Source organism: Ursus arctos, chromosome X, assembly GCF_023065955.2.
Source record: "Ursus arctos isolate Adak ecotype North America chromosome X, UrsArc2.0, whole genome shotgun sequence".
NCBI classification, from domain to species: domain Eukaryota; kingdom Metazoa; phylum Chordata; class Mammalia; order Carnivora; family Ursidae; genus Ursus; species Ursus arctos.
The window spans coordinates 98,541,898-98,558,627 of NC_079873.1; the positions used below are offsets into that span (position 1 = coordinate 98,541,898).

The 16,730-nt window shown below is 34.3% G+C and overlaps 1 pseudogene; it reads right to left on the reverse strand.

The window, feature by feature from the left end:
- Positions 1–431: 431 nt before the first annotated feature.
- Positions 432–7,887, reverse strand: LOC113270991 (60S ribosomal protein L18-like; annotated as a pseudogene).
- Between the last annotated feature and the right edge of the window lie 8,843 nt (positions 7,888–16,730).

The window sequence follows — 16,730 nt, forward strand, 5'->3', positions numbered from 1 at the left end:
GGTGGAGTTTAAGCATTAGATCATATGCACTTTTCCATGTCATTAAATATTAGTTTTAAACATCATTTTCAGAGTTTCTTTCTTCGTTGAATAATAATTGCAATGTAATGTTGTATTAATTTCAGGTGTACAGTGACTTGATATCTATAACATTATGGAATTGCTGCCATAGTAAGTCTAGTTACCATCTGTCACTGTACCAAGTTGTTACAAAATCCCCTATGTTGACTATATCCCCTATGCTGTACATTACATCCCCATGTCTTATTTATTTTATAACTGGAAGATTATGCCTCTTAATCCCCTTGATCTATTTCACCCAAGCCCCCCCCACTCCTCTCTGACAATCATCAGTTTGTTCTTTTCTTTCTTTTTTTTTTTCAGCATCTAAAATCTTTTTAATAACAAATCAGGATCTGGGGTTAGTTTTTCTAGTCCAGGCTGGCTCTGCGCTCTCTGGCATGGGCCACCTTCCCACCCCTCCTAGGCAGGTAGGGTTTGATGTGGCTGGGCGGGTTCCTGGGGCCTTGCCAAAATGCCTGTATATTCTAGGCCCTTGTGTGGACTAGAGAGCAAGACAGTGTCACAGCCCTTGAGGGAGTCCGGGGTCAGCTGGTCAAAGGTGAGGTTCTTGCCTCCAGCTCTGAGGATGCTGCCCAGGGCATGGCTGCCCACCGGTAGCACATGCACCTTCAGTTTGGGCACCTCCTGGACACGCACATCGTGGGTTATAGTCCCTACAACCACAGCTGTTTTGTCTTCCTGGACAGGCAGCTTCATCTTCTGGATCATCCAGGAAAGGGGCAGAGGTGGCTGGTTAGTGAGACTCATGAACAACACAATTTGGCTAAAGGTGGAGTTGGTTCGTCTGGCCAGAAACCTGTACAGCTTGTCTAACAGTCTCAGGTAGATGTCCTGGATCTTGGGCTCCTTCCGCCAAACCTTTCAGTCCTTGTGGCAGATGTTGACCACAGCGATTGTGCCTCCTGCTCAGCCAGGTCGCCAAAGAGAGAACCAGTTTGTTCTCTTTCAGAGTTTCATTTTAGTGGTAACATAGAATCATGAAATAAATAAAAGACTAAATCTAAAAGTAGGTTAGGCATATTTATTTGTGTTCACTAGTCTGTAGTTCCTATCTCATAAGGCTTTTTTGAGTATTAAATGAGTTACTACATAATGGACGATTAGAACAGTGTCTGACATATAGCAAGTGCTCAATTAATGTTGGCTATTATTATTTAAAAGCGTTTTTGGTCTCTTTATATTACCAAAAGTTACTAATGCTTTAGATAAGCAGATGACATTACATTTCTCCTGGTTTCTCTCATTAAAGCAGCAAAGTTGAATATTAACGAGTATAGAGAATTATGTTGTCATGCATGTTAATCTGGAAAATATAAATTCATCTCATAAAAAAGTCAAAGGATCAAAGAAGGTTTTTACTGTTAATTGGAAACAAAGTGTCATTGGTGTCCTGATTTAAAGGGCACTCAATTATGATTAGCTAATAAAAAAAGAACAAAGAAATAAAGAAAAATAATTAAGGTTAAAGTGAAGTTATTATTAGCCCTTAGTTCACTAAAATCTTTTCCTCATAGCCCATGGCACCAAATAAAATTAAATATAGAAAAGTTCCATAGTTCAAGATGACATTCTCAGTGTTAAGACATTTTTTAAATAAAAAATGCATTACTGAAAGCATACTTCAAAATTATTAGATGCAATATTTTTATAGCCAAAAGCACTTAAATTTTAAGAATTGAACAACTGGAGGACTGGATACTATTTATGGATTTGGAAAGATTTAGTCACTTTCATAAGTTAAAATTCTTTCTTTAAGCCACCTGTTCTTTCTCTCTTTAGAAATTGATTTGTTAAAAATAATCTCAAGATTCTGACTATTCTCTATTCTAAGGAAACCACATCAAGAGAAAAGTAGGATATTTTTCTTAATTATTGGTAAAGACTTTGGACAGGTTCACGGGCAGAGAGTTCACTAATTTGTTATAGTCTTTTAATAACATTTAAAATAATGGTCTGGAAAATCTCAGAATAGACGCTGCCTAAAATAAAACCAAGTGACTGACCTAAGTTTAGGGAAGTACTGAGAATATATGCTACCTTAAACTTTAGCTTAATGAGTTCCTTAATTAGGGAAGACATATTTTAGGGTGATAAAAAGTCATGTGGCTGAGTATTTGAATTATTGTATGTTTACATCAATTTAACCAGAAGCTACAATTATCAATTAGGGGAAGTCCGAATTAAAAGTTCTTCTGAGGAAGTATTAATGACATGCTTTCTTTTGTGTTTTAGACATATTTATTCAGACATGGTTATTCATTTTCATAAATGAGAAAGCAAGTAAATGAACCACTAAAAAAGATAATTGTTAAAAAATGTAGTATTGTCCAATAAACAACAAATAACAGTCTCTGCTTACATATATTCTTTCTTGACAGAATATATTTAGTTTAAAATATGTCTAATATATTTTGAAGTGTAACCTTTTATTTAGCCCATTATTGTAAGTTACCATTAAAATAAAACTCTGAAAATGATGTTTATAAAGAATTATTAAGTACATGGGAAAATGTATAAGACATGCAACGTATGAGAAAAAATGAGATACAGCTGTATATAGAGTATTAGCCTTAAATGTTTCTGTTTTCTCGATTTTCTATAATGAACATATATTATTTTTAAAGACAGATTTAATTAATGGAACTCTAGTCAATAACCAAACTGTGGTTGGACAATTAGAACACCTATATATTTTACTTGTCTTATGATTCTATGAAAGTATAATTTATTATTTCAGCATTTCATATCATGGGACTCAACCTAGAAAATACATTCATTACCTACCCTTTTTTATAATGATGATGATAATCAAGGCAGAAGTCCATTATAAAACACATTTTTTAGCCTTCAGTATGGCAGTTTAAACAGAAGCAAGACTTTTTGCCTGTTAGGGTTATTAGCTGAAACCACCAACAGTGACATGTTGTTGGTTAAATAAGCAAGCAACACTGTAACCATTTTGTCAAGATGCCCACGAGCTTTGATATTTTATTACATATGAAACATTGACCCATGACCGAAAAGTAGACAGTTTACATGGATATGCTTTAAACATTCTGCTTCTTATTGACTAAGATGTCTTCATTGTACATTTCATTCTACTTCTGGATTTTTGAAAATCCAGTTTAACAGCTTTTTTCTTACATTATAATATTTAGTTATAATTTTTCCTTACATTGTAAAACCTTAGATAATATAGGACTTATTTAATTTTTTATTCCTCCTCCTGGATGAGACCTGCTGTGATTTTCCTTCTTTCTTTCTTTCTTTCTTTCTTTCTTTCTTTCTTTCTTTCTTTCTTTCTTTCTTTCTTTCTTTCTTTCTTCCTTTCTTTTTTATTACTCTTTCACCAGGGCCACGTCTGGCATTTTTCCATGTATCTCACAGGTAAAGCTTCCATTTAAGAAGAAAACTGGCTTGCTCAGATGCGGGATTTTATTGGTTGGTTGATTGATTGATTGATTGATAAGAATGTCTGGGGATTGCCTTGAAAAGTCAGAAGTTTGAGTGTGGATTTAGGTATCCTAAACTCTATTTTCAAGACAACACCTAGGAAACAATCAGTAGAACCAAGTAAATCATTATGAAAATAATAGTAATTGTGTTTTCCAGCCCCGAGTGCTTTCTTTTAATGAATTATGATAGTAAAGCTTATTACATTATTAACCAGGAAAATAATTAAATTAACAGCAATTTTTAAGAAGAGCAAATAGAAATCAAACCAATTTTAAGAGTCCATTGATAAAAAGAACAGAATTTGGAGCAATACATTACAAATGGATAGAATTTAGGATGTTTGTAGCTCTTTTTAGATTTAAACAGGCATTAGTTTACTTTTCTAAATGCAATTTTTATTTACACACATTCACCAGAATTGTAAAATATGAAAAAGTGAAACTAGGATTTTGCATATATACAGACACTTTTTAGATTATGATTCCAGGAGGGGGGTATAGTGGGTATAACACTCTTGGGAAACTATATTAACGATTTATTAATTTGAGTAGGCCCTGGCTGCAACAAACATGAAGTTAATGATTCTTGATACTCATTTGGTCGCTTACCAAAGTTCTCTTTTCATGACATTTATATGTGTCCTAGACATAAATTAGTTTTCTTATTTTTAGTTATTAATAGATATTTATTTGAGACCTGGTATTTAGAATTTTATATATCATAATTCCAGCCTATGATAGTATTTACCAGTATACTAAAATTACACTGGCTTTTAACAAAAGTATTAAATGACAAAACTGTACTACAATAACCATGACTTTAGAGAAGTCAATCTTAGGGAGATGGCAAATGCTTTCTCTTCAATAATCCTTTAAGAATTCCAGGTGAGATTACATGTAGGTGTGATGAGTAAATCAATAAAAGTTAACTGTTAAGTGTTTCCTGTGTTCAGTACTATCTTGGGACATAAGAGGGATAAGACAAGCATGCAGTGGATATTGAAAACTCAGAAAACTGTCTGTGTCCTCGAGGCATTTACAATAGAATTGGATAGAACAGTTAATGAATGATATAAGATAGAGTGAAATTAAGTGATAAATTGTGAGGTATAGAGATTGTATATCATAAAGCTAATAAAACTTCAGCTTCAGAGACCCTCATTGGAATGGGTCTTTTGCAAGGTCCTACGGGGATGGTTTGCTGGGGCTGCCATAACAAAGTACCACAGACTGACGACTTAACAGAAATTTATTTTCTCACAATTCTGGAGGATAGTAGTCTGAGCCCAAGGTGTTAGCAGGTTTGGTTTCTTCTGAGGCCTCTCTCCTTCCCTTGTAGATAGCCATCTTCTCCTTGTGTTTTCATATAGTATGTATCTTTGTCCTAATCTCTTCTTTTTATAAAGATACCAATCATATATACCAACCATAAAACCTCATTTTTATTTAACAATTTCTTTAAGACCTTATCTCCAAATACAGTCACATTCTCAGTTAACTGGTGGGTTAGGACTTCAACATAGGAATTCAGGGGAGACACAATTCAGTCCACAATGCTCTGTCCTCTAGCCCCCCAAATTCATGTCCTTACCACATACAAATTATATTCACCCCATCCCAACAGCCACAAAAGTCTTAACCTATGCCAACATTGACTCTAACTCCAAAGTCTTATTTAAATCTCATCTAAATCAGATATGGGTGAGACTCCAGGTTTCATGCATTCTGAGGCTAAATCCTCTCCAGCTGTGAACCTATGAAACCAGACAAGTTATCTGCTTCCAGAATACATCAGTGGGACAAGCATAGGATAGACATTCCCATTCCAAAAGGAAGAGATTGAAAACAAGAAAAAGATTATGGGTTATCAAGTCTAAAACCTAGCAGGTAAATGCCATTAGATTTTAAGGCTCAAGGATGATCTTTGGTTTTGATACTCTACCTCCTGGTCCAGCAGTGTAGCAGGCACACTCCTTTGGCTCTGGGAGATGGTCCTGCCCCCTCAGCTCTGGGTGTTTTCCTGACTCCTCTGGGACAGAGGAGAAGTCTCTGTCCCCAGGCTTGTGCCCCCTTGTCCCCATGGTAGCAGTGGCAGCCCTGCTGACCTCTGAAATGCTTTCAGGGTAATTCTTCCCTTTACTTGAAAGATAAAGCTTATTTGCAGGCAGTTAGCTCTATTGAACCATCCTGCAGAATCCCAGAAGTCTGACAGCCTTCTTTCATTTCATCCCTTCCCAGTCCTCTTCAGGCCAAGCTGGCAGAATTTCTACTGGTATAACTCTATCTCTATTTCCAGTTTCTTCTGAAATGGTTGGTTGATTGAATCCTTAAGTAATACAGTATAATCTCTTTAGCAAATAGTTATTCTGATATACCCTTGATGTTTTCTTCATAACATGCTTTCTCATTTTTTGCAATATAGATAGGCTGAGAATTTTCTAAATCTTCAGGTTTGGGTTCCTTTTTGCTTAATAGTCCTTTCTTCAAATTTTCTCCCTTTTCTCACAATTTACTGTAAGTAGCAAGAAGAAACCAAGCCATGCCTTCAACACTTTGCATACAAATCTTCTCAGCTAAATATCCAAGTTCATCACTTACAAATTATACCTTCCATGAAACACTAGAACACAATTTGTCCAAGTTCTTTACCACTCTATGACAAGGATCACCTTTCCTTAAGTTTCCAATAGCATATTCTTAATTTCTACCTGAGATTCGATAGAAGCACCTTTAATATTCACCATTCACATTTCTACCAACATTCTGTTAATGATGCTATATGTATATCTCTACAATTATAGAAGCATTCTACATAGCTCTCCTCTTTTCCTTCTGAGTCCTCACTAGAATTGCCCTTAATGTCCATATTTCTACCAACGGTCTCTTGATAGAAAAATATAGGCTTTTTCTAGCATGCACCTCAAAACTCTTTGAGTCTCTACCCATTACCCAGTTCCAAAGCCATTTCCACATTTCACCTTTTTTCCCCACCCTCCTTTGCCTTGTATAGATTGGGATTGGAGTAGTTGCAGGCACATTAAGGATCTGGCTAAGGGGGAGTTGAGTTGGAAATTATTTAGTTTGGCTTTAGTAGGATTTATCTATGTGGTTCACAGTTACTTTTATTTATAGTTATTACTAGCTGCCCCAGGATAATAGTGGCTTGCAGAAATACTCCTATCACTTCCTATGCCTACAACATAAAGATGCAAAGTTGGAGGTGTGTTGTGATATGAACGTGGCTCCTGGCACTAGAAATATGAAAGAAATAAAGAATAAGCAAGGTTTGAAATGTGTGAAGCCAGAAGCCTGTTTATGTAGAAGTCTTCCAAACATTAAACATATAAAATTAGTAGCGGAGGATTTAGTTCTCACCAGAGTCTAGTCAAATGTTCTTTCCTATCAGAAATATTCTTGACAATTTGATTATAAACAGATCATATATTTCTTTTCATTTTTGATGGAAATTATATGAAATATAATTTATCACAATTTCTGTTTGTAGGACACTTAATCTATAACAGTATTATAAACATTGAATACATCTGTGTGTAGTCACATGTTTTATGCATATTTATTAATAATATTAGAAAAACCACCAAGTTGGATCAACTGTGTAAAAGGAAAACTAAATTTCTATTCCTTCTCTAGACAATACAATTTATAAATACTAGTCATATGAAGATATGATCAAGATGATGCATCCAAAAAAATGAATGAGTATGTCAGGCAGATAAGTAGTAAAATGTGTTATTTTTCTTGATTTTTGTAATGTTTGTGGTATTTGTCAGTCACTTGAAATGTGTAATTTGTTGTGATTTATTTCCTAATTCTAAACAAATGTTCACTTTTGAACTTAATTATATATTAATTTTCTTAAAGATAGTTTCCCAAATTGTATATAAGTTCATTTCCCACAACATTTGGATTTACCCCTTGGTAGAGGTTATTCATGTTGAGGGAAACCATAGGAAGGAGAGATCAATAAAAATTAGAATAATCAGGGAAAATCAGTAGTAATTTTTATGGAAAGAAGTTAATTTTATACCTCAAACACTTGGGTCATCTATGTAGAGCAACTTTGAATGTGTTTTGTTTTTTTCCTCTGACAACATGGAATTTCTTGTAAAGTAGCAGGAAGTCAGTAATATATTCAAAGTTATTAAGAATTATTGTGCCCTTCTGAGACCAGTGATATTGTGGCAAAGTATTTCGGCTGCTGTGTGGCAGGCATTTTCCACTTATTTGCCAACACAAAACCTTAAATTCATTCCCAGCCCCAGGGAATGAATCATGGTTGTTTTAAGTTACCCTTTGCTTTGCTAGTGATTGGTCGAGGTGTAGGCATGTTACGTAATTCTTGGAAGTAAAAGAAGTCTGATGGGGGTTTCCTGGAAAAGGTTACTATTGCTAAAAAAAAAAAAAAAGGTGAGAACTGAGTAAGAAAAAATTCCTTTTTGACTTTTGTCATTTTTCAGATATTGGTGTAAGGATGTGGTATTTGGAACTGTGGCAACAATCTTTTGATTACAAAAGAATGGCCAAGTGAATTGAAGTGCTATCAACCTAGCAGTAGTACTGTGATATCACCAAAGTCCAAAATCAGCTCGGGACAGCTTGATTCCAGACTTCTGGTTATGAAATATAATAAAATATTGCTATTTATATCACTGCTGGTCAGATTTTTTTTGTTCCCAACTAAATGATACCTGATAAAATGTTGAATGAAGAAAGGAGAAAACTTTGATACTAGCTCTCATATTAGCAAATGCTCTCTCTCACAACACAACTGCAATGATGTGCCTTATAGTCTGAAATACTCATTTAATACTTGAAATGTTTTATTAATTTTTTTAAATTTTTTTATTTTAAAGGTTTTTTTAAAGATTTTATTTATTTATTTGACAGAAAGAGAGAAAGAGGGGCACCTGGGTGGCTCAGTCGTTGGGCGTCTGCCTTTGGCTCAGTGCGTGATCCTGGCATTCTGGGATCAAGCCCCACATCAGGATCCTCTGCTGGGAAGCCCGCTTCTTCCTCTCCCACTCCCTCTGCTTGTGTTCCCTCTCTCGCTGGCTGTCTCTATCTCTGTCAAATAAATAAAATCTTAAAAAAAAGAAAGAAAAAAAGAAAGAGAGAGAGCTCAAGTAGGCAGAGCGGCAAGCAGAGGGAGAGGGAGAGAGAGAAGCAGGCTCCCCATTGAGCAGAGAGCCCAACATGGGGCTTGATCCCAGAATCCTGGGATCATGACCTGAGCCGAAGGCAGACACTTAACCAACTGAGCCAACCAGGGGCTCCTAAATGAAAACTTTTAAATAAAAGTTTTATTGAGATATAATTCACATACTATAAAAATTATTTTAAAGCATACAGTTCAGTGTTTTTTACTATATTTACAAAGTTATGCACTGATCACCATTACATAATTCCAGAACATTTTCATCATTCCAAGGAGGAACTCCATATCCATTAGTAGTCACTCCCCATTCCCATATCCCCCAGACCCTACTACAAATCTACTTTCTGCCACTATGAATTGTCCTATTCTGGACATTTCATATAAATGGAATCACACAATGTAGGGGTGTCTGTGTCTGTGTCTGGCTTCTTTCATTTAGTATAATGTTTTCATTTATGACGGAGTATCAATCATTACTTCATTTATTTTCATGACCGAATAATATTCTATTGTATGGATATACCACCTTGTGTTTATCCACTTAGCTATTGATAGACATTTGGGTTGTGTCCACGTTTGGCTATTGTGAGTGCTGCTATGAATATTTGTTTACAAGTTTTTATTTGAACATCTGTTTTCAATTATTTCAGGTATGCTCCAAGAGCAGAATTTCTGGGTCATATAGTACTTCTATGTTAAATTTATTGGGAAACCCTGAAACTTTTTCAAAGTGTATGCACCATTTTATATTACTACCAGCACTATATGAGGATTCCAATTTCTTTACTTCCTCACCAACACTTGTTTTTGTCTGTCTTTTTGATTATGCCATCCCAGTGGGTGTGAAGTGATATTATGGTTTTGATTTGCATTTCCCTTATGATTAATGATGTTGAATATTATTTCATGTGCTTATTGGCCACTCATATATCTTTGCAGAAATGTCTGTTCAGATCTTTTGTCCCTTTTAAATTGGGGTATTCGTCTTTCTATTGTTGAGTTGTAAGAATTTTTCTATATTCTGGATTCTAGACCCTTATCAAATATACGATTTGCAAATGTTTGTCCTATTCTGTGGGTTGTCTTTTCACTTTCTCAAACATTTTTAAATTTGGTGAAGTCCAATTTATCTATTTTTTCTTTGGTTGTCTGTGTTTTTGGTATCATATTTAAGAAGCCATTGGAAATATTGCAGGCTGGGCTATGGTGACAAATTTCCACTGTAGAGAGGATGGGAGCTTGAGGCATTTTGTTTGGATATTAAAGGGGACCTGGTAACATCTGAGCTACACTTAAGTACATGTCCAAAATACAATATTAAATACTGACCATCTACATCAGAATCACCTAAAGGTACTTGTTAAAAATACAAATCACATGGCTCCCTCCAACATATCAAAACAAATCCCTAGGCCTGGGGTTTGAGAATATGAATTCTTTTTTTTTTTTGAGAATCTGAATTATAAACAAGCTTTTTAATAGATTCTGCTGTATATACAAATTTGAGAATCACTGAACTATGCCATGTTTCCCTCCAGCAAGCATAAAATACAAATTTTTAAATTCTTGATAAGTGTTGGCATTATTATCAACTTCCACCAATTTCAATGTAACATTATAATATGTGCTCATAATTTGTGCCAGGCATTGTGCTTGGCACTAACAATATTCTACAGAGAAAATTTAATGAGACTGTTTCAATATTATAATTATTATAGTGTATACAAACATACATAAATATACCACACAGGGATATGCATCAGGCACAAAATTGTCATTTTCAAAGCTAATTTTGTGGATTCATTTATGACTCCACAGAATTACATTATGGGAGGCTAGATGTCAGTTTCCATTTGATCATAACAATGATTTAGTAATGAGAATAACATTTTAATTTTATTTTATTTTTAATTTCTGTCTTTTTTTTAAAAGATTTTATTTTTAAGTAATCTCCACACCCAACATGGGGCCCAAACTCACAACCCCAAGATCAAGAGTTGCATGTTTTGCTGACTGAGCCAGCCAGCAGCCCAGAGAATAACATTTTTAAATGTTGGCCTTTCGTTAAAGATTTACTTTATTGAAATCTGCTCATTTGCATCCAATAATATTTCCTTTTTCTGCATGCTGGTTGTCTACCATTGTATAACAACCATAAAACTTATAGCTTTTAAACAACAAACATTTATTATCTTGTGATTTCTGTTAGTCAGGGATCTAGGAGCAAATTAGTTGGGTGGTTTTGGCCCAGGGTCAGCTAGGGCTATAGGATTTGAAGACTTGAAAGGACACTCAATGAATAGGAGGGAAGAGTATATTTGTGATACTGCTGGGACTGGGCAGTACTATTGCAGAAGGAACTGGAGATTATCCCAGTGGAATTTAAATTTCTGTTTTTTTTCTAGCAACAACACTTATACTGGATCACAACTTTCTGCCATGACTTTACATTTTACTTTTGAGTCTGTATAAGAAATGGCCACATGGAAAATATTACTATATCTTCTATCAAATCAAAGTAGAATTCAATACCAGTCATAACCTCCGTGTTTATGTCATGTTCTTCAAACATTCATGTACATATTTATGTAATGATTTAATGCCAGTAACATTTGTCTCTGCAAACAAATACGTTTGGTGCCTTTTATAGAAGGTAAGCACTATATAACCCCATAATGTTCACTTTATTTGAATTCAGGAAGATTAGCATTAAATTCAGGGCTCAATTGTAACTAGATCAACTTAATCTCCCAGCAAAATTCAACTTTTACTAACAAATGACATTTGATTATCACATATGCTTTAATATTTGAATCAATTCAATAATTTTAATGAATGGTGGAACTGATTAACAATATAAATCAACTTAAAATAAGGTAAAATAAATTATACCCCTTGGAATAATTTTCAGATTTTGAGCAAATATAATACGAAGATAAGAATGGAGAGAAAATGATTTTAGTATGTTAGAACTAGAATTGGAAATGTAAATTTTTTTCAAATTCTTTTGTACTTAAAAAATTCAAAATTCAAAATTTAAAGATCTCTGTTTATTTTAGAATAATGCCAGAACAATTGGAAATGTCATGGCTCTAGTAATTTTATCTTTTTACTTGTAGGACAAAGGTTTCTAAAGAAGGGTTAAGCATGTTTGTTGGTGTGGAATTGTAAATAATGAGTTTTGGTTGAAATAGAAATTCCAACTCTTTGGTACCCTCCCTTGAAAGCTGTACAGTCCCCATTGGTTTTCTCTTCAAGACTCATGCCGTGCAGCTGTCTAACAGGGAAAAGCACTTTAAAACTACTTCTTTCTGATGCTTACAGAACAGTACCCTTGTACTAGTATCTTTGCATGAGTTCTAATTTTCCATTTCACAGCAACCAGTTTTATGTCATATGGGGAACAAATTCAGGGTCATTCTTTTTAAATTTGAGAAACTTATCTGTACCGTTTAAGTAAAAAGTAAACTGTTTAGTACTTTAGAATGGCTGTCAATATTGACTGAATTGACAGAACAATTACTCAACTTTCTATTTCATTTGCCTTTGTACACATAACCACAAATCAACTGGCTCAGTTAACTTACTCTGAGGAATTCATTTCCTATGAGAAGCTAACTTCTAACATGATACAATTTAATAATAGAGTGGAAATCTTCAGAGTGGGCAAACTTTGGGAGTAAGAATAACATTAAATTTGGTACTCAGATATTTGAGGGCAATTGTGGTTAGGTTTGTTTTAACAATTTCAACGGCTCAGGCAGATTTATTCATTCAACAAACTTTCATTGAGACTTCCCATGTGCTTTTCACAGTGTTAGATCTAGGAATACAATTCAAAATGTCAAGTCTCAGCCTTCAACAAGTTCACAATCCAGTGGGAAAATCAGACAAGAAAAGAGATAATTATGCACAGTGTTGTGGTAAGTGCCGTCAGTGGTAGGGTTGTGTAAAATAGTGTTTCAAGAAAATTAATGTGGTAGCATAATGTAAAGTGCACTTGAATTAAGGATATTGAATTAATAGTGTAAAGTAAGCACTATTCCTATTCCTGTTCTCTATATAAGGAAACTTCAGAGGCCCAGAGAGATTCAGTAATAGCCTGAGATCACTCAGCTTATTCATTAATGTGTTCATTCATTGATACATTCATTCATCAGAAACTTTTCTAGGAGCCGCGAACAGAGCAGTAATCAAGACATACTGGACCTTGCCTTAAGGATCTTATAAGAGATCCAGAAGTGCTGTGGCAATTCAGAAAAGGAGATAATAGTACTGTGTTTGGAACTGTAGTGGGGGCAATGGACATAAATACTAAATTATACATCAAAAGCAGAGCCAAGAGTCAAGCTGGGTGTATCCCACTTCTCTATAAAATGTAGTTCTCCCACATTCTGGCAGCAAGGTTATGGAGGGTGAGAAGGGCTTTGTTGTTGCTTATATATATATATATATATATATATATATATATATATATATATATATATATATATATAGGACTGCAGGAGTTGCTGGGTTACATTGTCTGAGTGTTTACTTTAAAATACTTTAGGACTGTATAAGTAATATAATATATTATATATAATATATAATTAATATATAAACATAAAATTATAATTTTATAATTAATTATAAAATGTAATTCTAATTAAATTCCTAGGGGTGACTAACTACCATATGAAGTGTCTTTATCTATAGCAACACTTGGAGGTTAGCTAATTAACAGGTGAAGTATCTTAAATGAAACCGTCACCTTAGGATTGTCTGATTTGTACAAGAAATGTTAAAAATAATTTTGATTAGAAAACATAACAGTACTAAGATATTTGATTGGTTAAGAATAGTGCAAGAAGACTAACCTTCTTTATATGAATGAGATGATGAAAACTGGCAAGCCCAAAATTATGTTCTAAACACAGTGCTTCACAGCTGTAGCTTACTGACCCTGCATCTCCTCTTCCTTGAAAATTTTACCACTTGCTACCACAACAAGGCTTCCACATCCTGCCACTTAGGGTGGAAGAATGTAACTGCATTTGTTTCAGAGTGAGCCTTTCATGCATGTATACCTCATGTATAAGTGGAAGATACACAGGAAAACTGAGTACGTCCTTGAAATAGCCCAAGCTTCCACCTTAAATACCATCTCCAGCTAAAGACAAAAGAAAATATTGGGAGGTGGGGAAGCCGGTTATGGAGGGTTAGCAGGAAAAGCACAGTAAACAAGGGTATAATTGTTATACAGACTGAGATCATTGCTTCTCCATTGATAAGAGTTTCTGGAGATTAAATCATATTCTCTTCCTGTTATAGAAGGGGACACACCCTTGCAAATGGAGATTTTCCTTATGCAGTTGACCCTTGAGAAACACAGGTTTGAACTGTGTGGGTCCATTTATATGTGGATTGTTTAAAGTACAGTACTATAAATGCAGTCTGTCTTCTTAATGACTTTCTTAACATTTAAAGAAGAGCTAACACCTATTCTTCTCAAACTATTCCAAAAAAATAGAAAAAAAAGAAAACTTCCAAATGTGTTCTATGAGGCCAGCATTACCCTGATACCAAAACCAGACAGACACTACAAAAAAAGAAAACTATAAGCCACTATGCCTGATAAACATAGATGCAAAAATTCTCAGCAAAATAAATCAAGTGGGATTTATTCCAGAGATGCAAGGAGGTTCAATACCCTCAAATCAATCAATGTGATACATCACATTAGCCATATGGATAAAAATCATATGATAATTTAATTAGAGGCAGAAAAAAAATTTGACAAAATTCAACATCCATTTATGATAAAAACTCTCTACAAAGTGTATTTAGGGGGAACATACCTCAACATAATAAAGGTCCTATATAAAAAAAAAACACAGCTGACACTATATTCAACGGTAAAAAACTGAAAACTTGTCCTTTAAGATCAAGAACAATAAGGATATCCACTCTCACCACTTTTATTCAACATAATACTGGAAGTCTTAGCTGCAGCCATCAGACAAAAAATTAATTAATTAAAAATAAATAAAAAGCATTGAAATTCGTAAGGAAGAAATAAAACTGTCACTATTTACAGATGACATAGATGACATGATACTATTTTTAGAAAATCCAAAAGACCCCACCAAAAAATTATTAGAACTAATAAATGGATTCAGTAAAGTTGCAGGACACAAAATTATACAGAAATTGGTTGCATTTATAGATGTTAATAATGAAGTAGCAGAAAAAAAATTAATAAACAATCCCATTTACTATTGCACCAAAAATAATGAAATACCTGGGAATAAATTTAACTAAAGAAGTGAAAGCCTTGTACTTGGGCACCTGGGTGGCTCAGTTGGTTAAGAGTGTGCCTTCGGCTCAGGTCATGATCCCAGGATCCTGGGATCAAGTCCCTCATCAGGCTCCCTGCTCAGTGGGGAGCCTGCTTCTCCCTCTAACCCTCCCCACTGCATGTGATCTCTCTCTCTCATGCTCTCTCTCTCTCTGATTTAAATAACACATTTTTTTTAAAAGAAAGCCCTGTATTCCGAAAACTATAAGACATTGATTAAAGAAACGGAAGGCAACACAAACAAATGGAAAGATATAATATGTTCATGGATTGGAAGAATTAATATTATTAAAATGTCCATACTGCCCAAAGAAATCTACAGATTCAATGTAGTCCCTATTAAAATACCAATAGTATTTTCCACAGAACTAGAATAATCCTAAAATTTGTATGGAACCATAAAAGACCCTGAATTGACAAAGCAATCTTGGGAAAAAGAAAAAAACTGGAGTTACCACAATCCCAGATTTCAAGATAAAGTACAAAGCTATAGTAATCAAAACAGTATGCTACTGGTACAAAAACATACACGGATCAATAGAACAGAATAGAGAGCCCAGAAATAAACCCACAATTATATGGTCAATTAATCTTTAACAAAGAGGGTAAGAATATGCAGTGGGAAAAAGACAGTCTCCTCAACAAATGGTGTTGGGAAAACTGGACAACAACTTTCAAAAGAATGAAACTAGACCACTTTCTTATACCATACACAAAATAAACTCAAAATGGATTTAAGGACCTAAATGTGAGATCTGAAACCATAAAAATCCTAGAAGAGAACACAGACAGTAACTTCTCTGACATTGGCTGGAGCAACTTTTTTTCTAGATAGGCCTCCTGAGGTAATGGAAACAAGAGCAAAAAAAATTATTGGGACTTCATCAAAATATAAAACACTTCTGCTCAGTAAAGGAAACAATCAACAAAACTAAGATGTAACTTATGGAATGGGAGAAGATATTTGCAAATGATATATCCAATAAAGGGTTAGTTTCCAAAACATATGAAGAGATTATCAAACTTAACACCCCAAAAATAAATAATCTAATTAAGAATGGGCAGAAGACTTGAACAGACATTTTTCCAAAGAAGACATACAGATGGCCAACAGACATATAAAAAGATCACTCATTATCAGGGAAATGCAAATCAAAACCACAATGAGATATCACCTTGCACCAGTCAGAATGGCTAGAATAAAAAAGACATGAAATAACAAGAGTTGATGATGATGTGGAGAAAAAAGAACTCTTATGCACTGTTGGTGGGAATGTTAATTAGTACAACCACTATGAAAAACAGTATGGAGTATTTTTTTCTTTAAAAAATGAAAAATAGAAATGCCATATGATTTAGTAATTCCACTACTCAGTATTTACCCAAAGAAAATGAGAACACTAATTTGAAAAAGATATATTACCCATATATTTACAGCAGTATTATTTGCAATTGCCAAAATATGGAAGCAACATAAGTGTTCATTGATAGAAGAATGGATAAAAAAGTTTTGGTATATATATACAATGGAATATTGCTCAGTTATAAGAAAAGAATGAGATCTTGCCATTTGCGACAACATGGTTGGACTTAGAGGGTATTATGCTAAGTAAAATAAGTCAGATGGAAAAGACAAATACCACATGATTTCACTTTTATGTTAAGTCTAAAAAAC